The sequence below is a fragment of the Podarcis gaigeae genome, assembly GCF_964106915.1.
Source record: "Podarcis gaigeae genome assembly, chromosome: 15".
Lineage (NCBI taxonomy): Eukaryota > Metazoa > Chordata > Lepidosauria > Squamata > Lacertidae > Podarcis > Podarcis gaigeae.
This window is the reverse complement of record NC_139692.1, coordinates 13,858,512-13,874,365: the sequence shown is the minus strand read 5'-3', so window position 1 is coordinate 13,874,365 and position 15,854 is coordinate 13,858,512.

The window sequence follows — 15,854 nt, the reverse complement described above, 5'->3', positions numbered from 1 at the left end:
TAATTCCTGCTTTCATAAAACACATCAAGGCGGCTTGCAAAACAGCAGGCTCTTTGTCCTCCTCTCCCACCCCGACCTCCCTCCCACATCCAAGCCATAGCTGTCAACTTTCAGATTTGAAAATAAGGGATCAGCAGCCTCGAAAATAAGGGATCTGCAGCCTCACCTGTCCCGGGGACTGTCTACGGGATATCTAACAATCCGGGATAGCAGCGGGAAGCAGCGGGAAACGGCGAAGGAATAAGGGGATTTTCTGCAAAAAATGGGAAGGTTGACAGCTATGATCCAAGCAGCAGCAAGAAGCTGGGCCATCACCATCTTGCTGCCATGCCCCCAGCTCAGCGGTGTGGGCTCACCGGGGGTGGCGCATGCCACCAGGAGGCACACTCACCCACTGGAGCCTGCTTCTCCCGCCTCTTGGTCAGGCATGACCAGGAGGGGGCATGGAGCTGCAAGGTCTAGAATCAGAGGTGGACAACACCACCTTTCTGACACTTGCGTCTCTGGGTCAGGCTTGGCCCGGAAGTGGAACTAATGTGGCAGGGCATGAGGAAGTTGCCTCGGAGAGCCAGTGTGGTATAGTGGTTAAGAGCGGTAGACTCGTAATCTGGTGAACCGGGTTCGCGTCTCTGCTCCTCCACATACAGCTGCTGGGTGACCTTGGGCCAGTCACACTTCTCTGAAGTCTCTCAGCCCCACTCACCTCACAGTGTTTGTTGTGGGGGAGGAAGGGAAAGGAGACTCCTTCAGGTAGTGATAAAGCGGGATATCAAATCCAAACTCTTCTCATGCGCCAGAGCCAGGCTCCAATGAGGGGCCTGTCATGGGCATGCTGCCTCCCAAAAATGCGCGCTGGGGCCATGGCCCCCTCAGATTCCCCATGCTGCGCCACTGCCCCTCCTCTCCTCAGGCTTTGCTAGTCATGCCTAGCCTGATTGTGCCATGGATAAAGGAAAGGGGCTTCAGGGATCTGGGCTGCTTCCCAGAGAGCAGCAAGAACAGGGTGCCGCTGGAGGATGACTGGGTGCTGAATCCTGTCTTTGGAACAGTGGGAGAGGTGATGAGGGGGGGGGGGCAAATTGCAAGAAAATGGTCTCCCTTGAGTTAGCAGAGGGGCTAACCCAGGATACAGCATAGGAAGCTGCCTCTTAGGAAGTCAGCCCATTGTTCCATCTAGCGCTTTACTGCATACACTGACTGGCAGCAGCATGCCAAGGTTTTGGACAGGGGGGGAAATTCCCAGCTCAAGCTGGAGATGCTGGTTTTGAACCTGGGACCCTCTGCATGCAAAGCGAATGCTCTGCCATCAAGGAAGGACCTTACCTCAAAGAACGGTCCCTAACTCCAGAGGGTGAATTGTGGCCCATAGTGCAAGGCATGGTGTGGGTTATTCAATTATGTACCAACAAATTAAATCAAGGCTAATTTCCCCAGTTGGGGGGGAGGACCAGGCAACTGGTTGGAGAAGGCTATAACGCAGGTGTAGGGAATGTTTTCTAGCCTGAGGACTACATCCCTTCTGGGCAATCTTTCTTTTTATATATATATATATATATATATATATATATATATATATGCTTTTTATTGGTTTTTCCTTTAATACAAACGAACAAAATACAGTGAAATTTAATAGTCATTCACCCACATTCTTTCCCCACACTCTGCCAAGCACTGACTTCTTTCCCTCCCTTCAACAGGCTTTCTTACTTCAGCTGCTTTCCCACAGTTTCTTATTGTAGCCAATCCTATCTACGCTGTAAGATTTACAGTGGTACCTTGGGTTAAGAACTTAATTAGTTCTGGAGGTCTGTTCTTAACCTGAAACTGTTCTTATCCTGATGCACCACTTTAGCTAATGGGGCCTCCTGCTGCCGCCGCTGCACGATTTCTGTTCTCATCCTGAAGCAAAGTTCTTAACCCGAGGTAATATTTCTGGGTTAACGGAGTCTGTAACCTGAAGCGTATGTAACCTGAGGTACTACTGTATTTCATTCCTGCCAGAGTCTTCAAATTTCTGCAGTTATTACTTATATAATCTATAATTTACTCCAATCTCTTTGGAATTTTGTTTCCTCCTGATTTCGGATCCTACAGGTCAGTTTTGCTAGTTCCGCATAATCAACCATCTTCGTTCACCACTCCTCTATTGTTGGTAATTCTGGTACTTTCCATTTTTGGGCTAACAAAGTTCTAGCAGCAGTCGTAGCATACATAAATAACCTTTGGTCTGCTTTTTCTATTTCCTCTCCTATCAAGCCTAGCAAAAAAGCTTCCAGCTTTTTTGGGAAAGTTTATTTAAATATCTTTTTCAATTCGTTATAAATCAGTTCCCTTCTGGGCAATCTTTCAAGGCCTGCATGCCCCTTTCAAGCCCCTGTGGGGGCGGGCAGGGCCAGAGTCAAATGGGAAGAGAGCAACTCTTTTGAGCAGTAGACTAGTTTCTGTGCACATTCACAGCCCCTCCACCCCCCCCCCCCCGGTTCTCCATTCAGACAAGAAAGAGGCATAAAGATAAAAGTAGCAATTTCTATTTTATATCAAGGTGCTGAACAGGAATATGACAATGGAAACACAAAATTGGTGGCTGTTTCTTAAAGATCCACAATAGTTTATTAATCGAGGAATATGTAGCTGCAACACGTGCTGGTCAAATCCAGCTTCTGTGTCCAATGCTGCATTGCTTGTTGCTTGTATAGCTGCTCAGGATCATTACCACTTTGCCACTTGGGTGCACTTCTTCGGGGATCATAGAATCTTAGAGTTAGAAGGAACCCTAAGGAGCATCTAGTAGAATCCCGTGCAATGCAGGAATATGCAGCTGTCTCATACGGGGTTCAAACCTGTAGCTTGGCGTCATCTTCATCATGCTCTTAACCAAACGAGCTACCCAGGCTTCCCTGGCGAGTGTCCAACAGTAGCCAGCCAACATGAAAGTGGACCACTTTCCCTGGCATGGTTTCTCCGTTGCTGAAATTTCCTGACCTGATGAAAAGGTTCAACGTGCTCATGACTAACCATACCTCAGTTGTCAGAGAAAGAGCTAAAACAGACCAAGTCCTTCCTGAATCCCCTTGACATACGCATAGTCTAGGGCTGCATACCTTTAAAGTGCCCTCCTCCAAGCAGCCTGGGAACTGTAGTTTACCCCTCTGAGAGTCACGGTTTTCAGCACCATTAACAAAGAACAGTTTCCAGGACTCTTTGGGAGGGGCAGATTGTGCATTTGTTCTGCTTTAAATGGATTGTGCAACCTAAGGCTCGGGGGATGGATCCGGCCCAATCGCCTTCTCAATCCTGCCCGCGGATGGTCTGGGAATCAGCATGTCTTTACATGAGTAGAATGTGTCCTTTTATTTAAAATGCATCTCTGGGTTATTTGTGGGGCCTGCCTGGTGTTTTTGCATGAGTAGAATGTGTGCTTTTATTCAAAATACACCTCTGGGTTATTTTTGGGCATAGGAATTTGTTCATATTTTTTTTCCAAAATATAGTCCGGCCCACCACATGGTCTGAGGGACAGTGGACTGGCCCCTGCTGAAAAAGTTTGCTGACCCCTGGATAGTGCCTACACAGCCTGGAATGCTGGGTTTTTAAAATAACCTTTGGTTGTAAATATTAGCCAATGTACTAATGGCCCAATCAGCCCACGGCATCATCATTTGATCTTTACTAGAGGTCCTCCACCCGACAGGATCATGGTGCACTTTGTGGCCTCATGAAAATGCCACCAGCTTGGGCTGCCCATGCACTGACCTTTTCCCAGTGAGAAACTCAATTTCATCAAAGACCAAATGCCCGTCTGTGGAACGTTTCAATGCACTTCCTTCCCAGCAGAAGAATCTAAGACTCCTGTCTGGATTTTGGTGAAACTTCAAGGAGAACATTGCCTGCTATTTTCCAGCAAGGACTGGGAGGTGCTTAGCAAGTGGCTTTTACTGCCACCAGGTGAGATATGATTGCATCCTTATCCATTCTGCTCTTTGAGTTCTGGCTCCAAGTTTTAACAGAAGTGATGTTGCCTGATGTCTGATTACTTTGGATCTAAAGGTAAAGGGACCCCTGACCATTAGGTCCAGCCGTGACCGACTCTGGGGTTGCGGCGCTCATCTTGCTTTATTGGCTGAGGGAGCCGGCGTACAGCTTCCGGGTCATGTGGCCAGCATGACTAAGCCACTTCTGGCACACCAGAGCAGGGCACGGAAACACTGTTTACCTCCCCAACACAGCGGTACCTATTTATCTACTTGCACTTTGACGTGCTTTCGGACTCTAGGTTGGCAGGAGCAGGGACCGAGCAACGGGAGCTCACCCCATTGCGGGGATTCGAATCACCGACCTTCTGATCAGCAAGTCCTAGGCTCTGAGGTTTAACCTACAGCGCCACTTGCGTCCCACTACTTTGGATATAAGCAGGGGTTAATGAGGAAGCAGGGTATGCAAGAGATCCTCTGCGATAGGATGAGCCCTGCTCCTTTGGAGATGGATATCACAACCTGCCATGGAGTTCTGCTCTGGATCAGTATTGACTAGAATTCCATGGAATTCCAAAAGAGCAGATGATATCTCTGGTCACTTTGGGGCCCCAGCACTAGCCACATATGCAGATGGAAAATCCAGAGCTGCTATTTACTAGAGATGGGGGAGAAATTTCCATTAAAAGGCAAGCTCACCAAATTTGTCCCTTCTAAAGCTATGTGCAAACCAAAGAATGCAATCCTTCAAAATTTGCACAAGTTTCTGAATTTTGCAATGCCAAGTAATGTGTACAAAAATCAGAAACTGGGGTCAGTTGTGCATATAAATGCATATATTAGTGAAAATAACATGCAAAATGTATTTTTGAGGGGGAAATCACTTTGCCAAAAAATGGGGGAAATTGCATTAAATGTGCGTAATAGGAGAAATTTGCACTAAAATGTTGGTTCTTTTTCATTACCCCCCCACCCGAAAAAAATCCACAAACTGAAGTGGAAAAGTGTTATTAAATAGTATGTTCTCATTTAATTTTTTTTAAAGATTTCTAAACAATTGAAAGGGTAAAAAATAACTTTTCTATTAGCCTGTACAAATCGTATCTAAGATACTGAATACCTTGCATGCTTTCTGGATCGGATTCATGGGTTTATTTTTCTATCTGATCCTTTTAGAATGAAGGCTCCGATGAATAAGATTGTGGCTCTTGGCTTCTTGATAATACTCTCTTTAGCACCAGGTAAGTCCTAAAGGCAGGGATATCTCTTCTCCCCCAGTACAGCCCCTTGAGAGGATTTCAATCTCTCTTTCTATAAGCTGATACATGGCACCCAACTCGGTCATAGGGTGGACACATTGAAACCAACAGAGAAGTTAGTCATGATGCCTAACTTCAGTGTATTATTTTCACTGGGCCTGCTCCAGGGGCAATTTGGTTGGACACTATCCACTATGTCTTCCAGGTCCCTTTCCATCTTACAGTGCTAAACGGCCTCTCTTTAAAGCACCCTCCTCGAATGTTTCATTTAGTTTCATATGACTTATGTTGGCTTTTCATACTGGTTTAAGGAATGGAAATTTAAAATGTTCAAAAGAGTTTTAATGTTGTTGTTTTTTAGTATTATATCTGTGCAGGGGCGTAGCAAGAGGGGTGGGTGCGGTCCGCCCTGGGTGTCCCCACTGAGGGCAGTGACAAAATGGCGGGCGGCACTCACCACAGGGCTTGCAGCCTGCCTGAGCCACATGTTTCTCCTGGGAGTGACGTGGTGACTGAGCTCCCGCAGGCTCCGCGCTGCCCCAAACAGTCCACCCGTTGTCTCTCCCTCAGCTGTAGGGTGGCTGAGTGGGAGGAGGCAAGCAAACTCCTCCATAGCTGCCAAGCGTCCCTTATTTGACGGGACAGTCCCTTATTCTAGCGCCATGTCCCACTGCTGTCCCTTATTGATGAAGCTTCATTTGGCTGCTGGCTGGGCTTTCTGCCTTTGGCTTGGAAGGGCATAGAAGTTGAACATACTTGTGCCCGGAAAATCCCTTATTTTGGCTGCTGATCCGTTATTTTCGAGGCTGCTGGTCCCTTATTTTCAAATCTGTAAGTTGACAGCTATGGACTCCTCAGAGGTGAATAGTCCTGCAGGCGCCCAATCAGCTTGGTCCGCTGCTTGGTCTGCTGCTGTATATGTGTTGACATAGTTTGTAAGGTGCTCTGGGAAACATTTTTGGAGGGATCTATACCTGTGTGTGTGAAAGAGAATGTATTTGTGTATCTGCACATAAACCCACATGTGCACACATACATATACAACCCCTTAAATCAGCCTTAAATCACCCCTAGCTAGCAAGGCCAGAGCTCAGGGATCATGGGAGTTGTAGTCCAACAACATCTGGGGACCCACAGGTTGAGAACCGCTGCCTTAAATCATTGCTGCCTACTGTGATTAAGAATTCCTTGAGATACTTCCGAGCTAAACTTTAGCCTCTGTAACTTCCTGTGACCTTTACTTCAGCTAGGATCTGTTGTGGTAATATTATTCTCTTTTATTTGGCTTGAGCTGAAAAACAGCAAACACCATCACTGATCTAACACTGTAACTACTACACCACACTGCCTCTCTGCAAAACAAGGAGTTTTTGACAAGTGTCCCGGTGTTTTTCTATAGGGCAGAACCATTCCCTTAACTCACAGGTGTGCAATCTATGCCTTGCAGGTTACATGTGGCGCTCAGCCTTTCTCAGTATTGGTATCAAACTTTATTTGGGTCACAGACCAGCATAAGATAAAACATACGGATAAGCTGAACACATAAGATTTAAAACACGTAAGGGATTAAAAAACACACATCCTAGTAATTAAAAGGTGATTATATCATACATACTTAAAAAGATAGAAAGGACAAACTGTTAAAAGCAACTATTAGGGAGGGAGCGTGAAGGAGCAAAGGTCTTGCATTTTGAGCCTAGTTTGTGGAACAAACCATCCTTCGACAAATATCCATCATGGAAGTGCAGAATCTAGCAACTGAATATGTAACATCTCGGTTTTCATCTTCAAGCAGCAGAGAGGTATAAAGTTGTTCTGTGTGACCTGGGAATTTATGTAGTGTAGGCAAGATGAACCTAGCTTGTATATCTGTATAGTATTGGCAGTGAAAAAAGGCATGCTTCGTTGTTTCCAGTTGCCCAGAGTCACATGTGAGCCAGTGTGGTGTAGTGGTTAAGAGCGGTGGACTCGTAATCTGGTGAACCGGGTTTGCGTCTCCGCTCCTCCACATGCAGCTGCTGGGTGCCCTTGGGCCAGTCACACTTCTCTGAAGTCTCTCAGCCTCACTCACCTCACAGAGTGTTTGTTGTGGGGGAGGAAGGGAAAGGAGATTGTTAGCTGCTTTGAGACTCCTTAGGGTAGTGATAAAGCAGGATATCAAATCCAAACTCTTCTACATGGGCATTTCCTCTCCTCATATGGTGTCTTCTGAAAGTGCCAGCCTTTCTCTGTGTGGCCCTCTAGTACATCTGGACAGGCTGGCTTGAGGCAAGCTAGTAAGGAAGGGGGTGGGAGGAAGGCCGGGTGCAAGTGGAAGCTGATAGCCACACAGGGGTGCAGACATTTTGGGGAGTGTGTGTGTGTGTGTGAGAGAGAGAGAGAGAGAGGGTGTCACATACCCTCCAACATTTCTCTGCTGAAAATAGGGACATGCTATTCCATAATAATTTTTTTCCTATTTATACCCCACTCATCTGACTGACTTCCAACATATTTAAGGACATAATAAAACATTAAACATTAAAAACTATACAGGGCTGTCTTCAGATTGCTCGGGGGTTTGGATAAATCCATACCCTCCAACATTTCACTGATGAAAATAGGGATGTTGTAAGGAAAAGCACGACGTTCTGGGACCAAATCAGAAACCAAGATGGCTTCTGTAAATATGTGACTGTCCCTGGAAAATAGGGACACTGGGGGGGGGGGTCTGGTGTTACCACCTCCTTGGGCTTTTGACCCATCTGCATATTCCCCTGAGGGAAAATTTGCCTGCCCCCCAGCCTTAACTCACCACTGCTTGCTGTGGCAAGAGTTCTATGAGATCCTTTTGAACTCATCCATAGCCATTGGCCTGTCTGACCATTTTCTCAAGATGGATTGTATTTGGTATGTTTATATCTATGTTTTTGACCTCACATTCTCCCCCTTTCTGTTTGCTCATACAGTTGGAGGACTTAAATGCCATAAATGTACCAGAGTTAGAAAAGATAACACATGTTCAAAACAGAAAATCTGTGATGTCTCTCCCAGTAGATTCTGCTTCATTCAAAGAATTTCCAAAGGTGATTCTGTGGAAAATAATTGTTTGGGCAATTTACTCTTAGAGTTGTGTGAAGTATTAAAAGAAGCAGGCTTGCGAGAACTAGTAGTTTGAAATGTAACCATTCCAAAATTCAATTTAATGTGAATTAATGTACTGCAAGCACACTATACTAAACACATTTCCCCCATCAGATAATTCTGGGCACTGTAGTCACCCTGAGAGAGTTACAACTCCTGGAAACCCTTAACAAACTACATTGTCCAGCATAGGAGCCTACTCCTATGGGCTGAGGTCCCCTTAGTCCCCCCCCCCAATAAAATATTTGAGGGAGCTGCCTCCCCAAATTGATGGGCATTGCAAATCAAATGGTGTGAGTGTGCCACATCTTGTGATTGATTATGTGGGATGGGGCTTACTTGCCCCCCATATGTTATTCAAGTTGGCACCCCTGTTGCTCAGAATTCTTTGTTGTTGTTGCATAAACCCCTGTCCTAGCATTTGAAGACAGGACTAATACAATTTTTCAATTATTTTTAATATTCCCCATCTGCTTCATGAACATGCATGCACAAGCAAAATCAAGCACAGACAAACCCCACCTATCCTCATATTTCAACACAGTATGGAGGAAGCTTATAAAACACAAGTCATGCATAGAAAACACAAGTCATTCATAGAAAACACAAGTCATGCATAGAAATGATGAGCATGTACCGACACTCAGGGATTCTCTATGCAGATCCTCTGTAATCTCCTCTTTCCCACTTTTCATTTGCAGGGGGAAATATCAGGCGAGTGCACCGTGGTTGCACTTCAGTTTGTGTAACAGTCACCAACTTGAGCATCGACTACATAAAGTATACTTATTGCTGCCAAACAGATTACTGTAATAAAAATAATATCTGGCAGCTTTACTAAGCTTAGCCTGACAGTGGCGTAGCGTGGGGGTGCAGGGGAGGCTGGCCGCACCGGGCGCAACATCTGGGGGTTAGGGTTAGGGGGCGCAAATCCATGGGTTAGGGGGCGCAAATCCACAGGTTAGGGGGCGCAAATTACTTGCCTTGCCCCGGGTGCTGACAACCCACGCTACGCCACTGTAGCCTGATGTTCTGGAGCTTCTCTGTTCCTCCGTTTTCTGGCAACTTATTGTCTGCATCCTTCAGTCCTTTGGTTTTGTTTTTTTAAATATTCAAATGGTAGCTTTTATTAAAAACAATGTGGAAACAATTTTATGGGATTTGGATAAAAAGGTTATTCCTGCTGTTTTGTTCCCTGATCAAACCTTTTAATAATGATTTTACAAGAGCTATTTATGCAATTATTATTTGCAGGTTTCGGTGCTCCCCTCCCCTCCAGTTCTCTTAGATTGTGTCCAAATCCTACATTTTGGTTCACTTTGATTGACAGTGGATGACATGGCATGACTAGGAGCTGAAGGCCTTTGTTGAACAGACAGCAATCATATCTCTGACTGTGCTTTCGCCTGACCATACTTAAATGTACAACACTGTGAACATTTTTTTCTCTTTAAAGAGAGAACACTTGCAAAATAAAGTTTCCAAGAGGGGAAGAAAGCAAATGAGTGTGTCGAGTGGATTCTCATTTATTTCATAGAATCATAGAATTGTAGATTTGGAAGGGACCCTGAGGATCATCTAGTAGTCCATTCCCTTGCTATGCAGAAATATGCAGCCATCCCAAACAGGCATTGAACCTGAAACCTTGGTGTTATCAGCACCACACTCTAACCAGCTGAGCTATCCATTCTATTTTATGTGCTTAAGGTAAAGGTAAAGGTACCCCTGCCCGTACGGGCCAGTCTTGCCAGACTCTGGGGTTGTGCACTCATCTCACTCTATAGGCCAGGAGCCAGTGCTGTCCGCAGACACTTCCAGGTCATGTGGCCAGCGTGACAAGCTGCATCTGGCGAGCCAGCGCAGCGCACGGAACGCCGTTTACCTTCCCGCTGGTAAGCGGTCCCTATTTATCTACTTGCACCCGGAGGTGCTTTCGAACTGCTAGGTTGGCAGGCGCTGAGACCGAACGACGGGAGAGCACCCCGCTGCAGGGATTCGAACTGCCGACCATGTGATCGGCAAGTCCTTTTTTAAAAAAAAAAAATTATTAAGGGTTTTTTATTACAATAGAAAGAAAAAACAGCATAGCAAAAAACAAACAAACAAAAAAGAAAAACATACATAAAATTTAACATCTCATAGTAACCAACCTTTCTTCGTTGTTGGACTTCCTCACATCTCTCACTCCTACTTTCCAAATTTATAGAGCTTTAACCAGCAATTTATCACCTTGTTTCCATTCTTATTGTACACTTTTCCAATATTTTGTCGGCAAGTCCTAGGCGCTGAGGTTTTACCCACAGCGCCACCCGCGTCCCTATTTTATGTGCTTACTTACAGCATTTTTACCCTGCCATTTAGGCAAAAAAGGCTCTCAGAAGGGATTACAAAAATAAACTAAAATAATCTGTGTTACCGGCTCCTTGGGCCCTTTCCCATCAAATCATACCCAAAGCGGATTATAGTGATTTTAAAGTATATACAGGGTTGAATGTAAAGGCAAAATTGTGCTAAGTCAGAACAACCCCTGGATCCTCTCCTGCTGTCCAAGATCTCATGAGAGCCTCCAGAGCCCAGTAAGAGAACAGGCCTTCTCTGCAGTGGCTCCCCATCTGTGGAATGCTCTCCCCAGGGAAGTTCGCTTGGCACCTTCATTATACACCTTTAGGCACCAGGCAAAAACATTCCTTTTTAACAAGGCCTTTTGTTGATTTGATTGACATCCAACACCCTTTTAGAATGTGGTTCTTTTTTTTTGGGGGGGGAGTGTTATTGGGTTGTTGTTTCTATTTTGATTATGTATATTGTGGTTTTATAATTTGATTTTGTTCTGTGAACCGTCCTGAGATCTCTGGGTATGGGATACTGCCGGGGAGCCGGGGGCATCAGGAAGACCCCCCAGCTGGCTCCAGCCACCAGCGGGCAGTCGGGCGATCACCTTGGAAAAGCATCCTTTGGAACAGCGATCCCTTGGAACAGCATCAATCAGCAACATGAGCCTCAGATACGTTTAGAAGCTGTGCATGCTCTATCAGCAGAGTGAAGAAATCTTCTCACAACGGAAGTGGCAGACAGAGTCATGTGTAAGCATTTATTCAGCATAGTTCAGGAACAAAGGAAAAAACATGTCTGCTTCCCTTCGTGTCCAGCTAAACAGCAAAGCAAAAGCATTATACAAAACGGAAGTTCCCAGCAGACTGTGCTGGAAATGTAAACAGGCATGTGACACACAATAGTCATGCCTGTACCCCTTTAAGGTGGAATAGAACTATATCCTAACATATAAATCCAATAAAAATAAATAAATAAGCAAGCGTATCCCGCCTCTTTTCTATTTATTTATTTATTGGCAATCCATGTAAAGCTGTGATTGCATGAGTCAAACCAGTGTAAGTTGCGATCCCACTGCAGTAATGCAATTCAATTAAACATATCAGAAAAGAAAAAACCAAATGATATAGTGGGGCCTTCAAAAGAGACAACAACAAGAAGTAGCCCATCAGCTGCAACAATGGTAAGACCCCTTTCCCTTGAAACAATATGGGACAGGGTTGCATCATTGCCCTTAAAAAAGAAGAAGAGAAGAGTTTGGATTTGATATCCCACTTATCACTACCCAAAGGAGTCTCAAAGCGGCTAACATTCTCCTTTCCCTTCCTCCCCCACAACAAACACTTAAAAAAGGCACTGACATGACCATATCTCATTCTCCACCCAGCGCGGCATTGCTCTTTCAGTCTGCACTTAGAAGAAGGAAGAAGAGTTTGGATTTGCTATCCTGCTTTATCACTACCCTAGGGAGTCTCAAAGCAGCTAACATTCTCCTTTCCCTTCCACCCCCACAACAAAGACTCTTTGAGGTGAGTGAGGCTGAGAGACTTCAAAGAAGTGTGACTAGCCCAAGGTCACCCAGCAACTGCATGTGGAGGAGCAGGGAAGCGAACCCGGTTCACCAGATTACGAGTCCACTGCTTTGAACCACTACACCACACCTAAGCCCTGCAATGAGACACACCACTACAGCTTTATGCGGGATTGTTGACCCAGTAAAGGGCTACCTTTGTACTAATTGCCCCACCAATAGTGCAACCCAGCAGAGAAGATGCCATTATTTAGTCAGCATTTCCAGATGTGTATATTAATTAATCAAATTTCTATACTGCCCTTTGTCTGAGGATCCCAAGGCACTTTACAATATAAAAACACAGATTTTTATGGCTTTGGTGGGCGAACCGAACCTGCAAGCCATGGTGTTCAGCTGCCTATGAACATTGATATTATCAATGCCTACCTGCCTATGTAGGCTCAGCATGATCTAAGGGGGAACATCAACTGCTGTGCTCCCATCGCTGTGTGCTGGGAGTGGGAGAAGAAGCTAGAGAACCTGTAGCCTGTTAACCAATCCTATTTTAAATCAGTTTGTGATGGGACATTGCTGTGCTCTTTCTTGGTTTGTGGCTTCAGAGCTCTCCTGGGAATCCCATTAAGAGAGCTGCTGAAAGGAAGGTAGGTAGGGAGGGAGGCAAAATCCTGAGTGCATCAAGCACACACTTTGAACAGCACTGTGCTATCCCTTGCATGTTCCAGCTCCGAGATCATCCCCAGGCTAGTTAAGGATTGACCGTCCCAGGAGGTAATTAGTCAGCTGGATTTGCTAAATGTGACCCACAATCCTGTGTTTATTTTGTTTTACTCTCTGTCTTATTTTTCAATTGATGGAGATCATCATCTGGAGGGAGGGAGATTCAGGGCAGCCAGGTGGAAGCACTTATTCACAGGGTGTGTTTTTGTTTCTACGTGAAGCAGTGATAACCTCCATCTAGGCTAGTGGCCAAGACTTTAAATGGATGCTAGTTGTGATGGCTATAAGATGCAGGCAGCATGTTCTTGAGGGCAATCACCTCTTGCTTGTGGGCTTCCTGGAGGCATCATTCTGGCCACTGTGCTAAGCAGGAGCCCGGACTAGACAGACTTCAATATGATCCAACAAAGGCTTTCCTTCTGTTCTCATAATCCAACTAGGAAGACCTTACTCATCATTTAAAGCAACAGCAAGCAATGTCAGCAACCCAACAGGTGAAGATGAACAAGTTTCTGGTTGGGGAGCTATGGATGTTTCTCAGCTTTTCCACTGGTAAGTTGAAAACTGGAAAGTGTTTCTGGTCTTGGAGCAAGATCATAACATCTTGTAAATCCCATGTTAGGCTTAACTAAAATTTTGTGTTTCCCGCTTCTGCTATATAAGCGTAAGATTGACTTTTCTTTTTTTAATAGGGGCTCTTTGCTCCCTGCCCGCCACTGACAACATCCACATGCATTCCACCAATGACATGCATATGTAATGGGACGGAAGAATCTGTCAGTTACAGGAACCATCCACACTCAAGCAGTACCATCCCACTTTAAATAGCCATGGCTTCCCCCCAAAGAATCTTGGGAACTGTAGTGTCTGAGAGTTGTTAGGAGGCTCAAATTCTTCTCAGAGCTACACTTCCCAGACAATCCCAATTGGAGTCTGTTGGGTTGGGAAGCACTGTACATTCTTTGAAGGGCCTTGGCATTCTTCCCCATTACCTATCTCAGGTTTGAACCTGGGTCTCATACTTCACTCTACCAAATGGCGCTTAAAAAAAATAATCTCCCTGTTACAAACAGATTTCAACAACAAAAAGTGTATGATAAGCCCTCTGTGTTGATTTCTTGTCCCTCCATTTTTCTCTTCTCTCTCCTATTTCTGTTCCTCTCACTCTTTTGCCTGAAGGAGTGTCTCCACCCCCTTTGTTCAGCCCGGACACTGAGATCCAGCGCCGAGGGCCTTCTGGCAGTTCCCTCACTGTGAGAAGCAAAGTTACAGAGAACTAGGCAGAGGGCCTTCTCAGTAGTGGCCCCCACCCTGTGGAATGCCCTCCCACCAGATGTCAAAGAAATAAACAACTACCTGACTTTTAGAAGACATCTGAAGGCAATCCAGTTTAGGGAAGCTTTTAATATTCATGGATTATTGTATTTTAATATTTTGCTGGAAGCTGCCCAGAGTGGCTGGGGAAACCCAGCCAGATGGGCGGGGTATAAATAAACAACAACAATTACTATTTGCAGCAAATGCCATGTGGTGCTATTCTTGTGACAAGCCGATCCCAACGCTGCCTTGTCCCGAGGGAGAAGAAATGTGCTGGGCTGGGCAGGGAGCAGCATGCTTCACAAGCAACGTTTACATTGGTAAGACTGCAAGGAAAAGCACAGCTGGGTTGACTTAGCAGGGAAAGGGGACAATGTTCAGCCTGAGGGATCCAGCCGCTAGTAGGGCCAGAGGCAAAAGTGGGCAGAACAACAAATGTGATTCATACATTTTGTGCCACACAAAAGCTGAAGGCATGGGGTGGTGGTGGAGCAGGACCGGCAAGGGGTGTTGTCTAGGGAGAGGGTGTGTGGCTTAGGGGAGCCCCTAGGTCTGAGGTTCCCCACCCCTGCCTTCCCATGAGGGTGCTTCCAAATGGGTCTCAGTGAAAATACCTTTGCTCTCAGCAAGCCTCCCTTGTGGTTCTGAAGGATTCACAAAAGCTGGTTATGTCCCAGAAGTTATCTCCACCTCTAGAGAAGTCGGAGCGAAACCAACATTTGACTGATTTGAATACCAAGGAGGGGGATTCCAGTCTGTAGCACCTTTCCGTGCAATCCTATACACGCATGAACAGAAGTAATTCTCACTGAGTTCAATAGGACCTACTCCCACGTAAGTGGGTGTAGGATTGCAGCCTTTGCCTCCTCTTTTGGCTGTATTGACATTATGAAACATAAGTGGTTTAACAATCAATTTCCTCCCTCAAGAGTAGAGATACATTTTTCTCCCCAGCATCAAAGCTCAAGTACACCCTATAACCACATTAGTTTACTGGGTTGGTTTTTTAAAAAAAGGCCTCGCAAAAGTGTGTTGCATTTCAATATGCCAGCAATTACTCCTAAAACAATGCATTTTTTGCACATTGCTGTCAACAATATATGCCTGTTTCAGACATGCTTCTCTGCAAGATAAACCTTTTTGTACATGTTCCCCACACCACCCCCGAGAATTGCAACACAACATTCAGAAAAGTGCAAATTTTGAAGGATAGCTAGGTTTCAGGTCACATATTGTTTCAGGAAGTGGAAACTGATACGGTTTTCTCACCATCCCTACCCAAGGCACACTGAAAATTGGAGCTAGCAGATTTCTCTTTTCCTCATGATTCTTCTTGGATAAGGGCCAACCCTACCATTAGGCAGAGTGAAGTGCTCCCCTCAGGCCATAGATGCTAGAAAGCAAAGTAATAACCTTACACTCCCAGATGTTGTTGGACTACAATGGCCATCAACCCTGACCACTGGTCTTGCTAGCTAGGAATGATGGGAGTTGTAGTCCAACAACATCTGGGGTCCCATGGTTGGGAAAGGCTCCTCTTCGCAGATTGTCAGTGGCCACACAGCAGGTTTAATGGGAGCCTCAAATGTTTATGCACTGAGC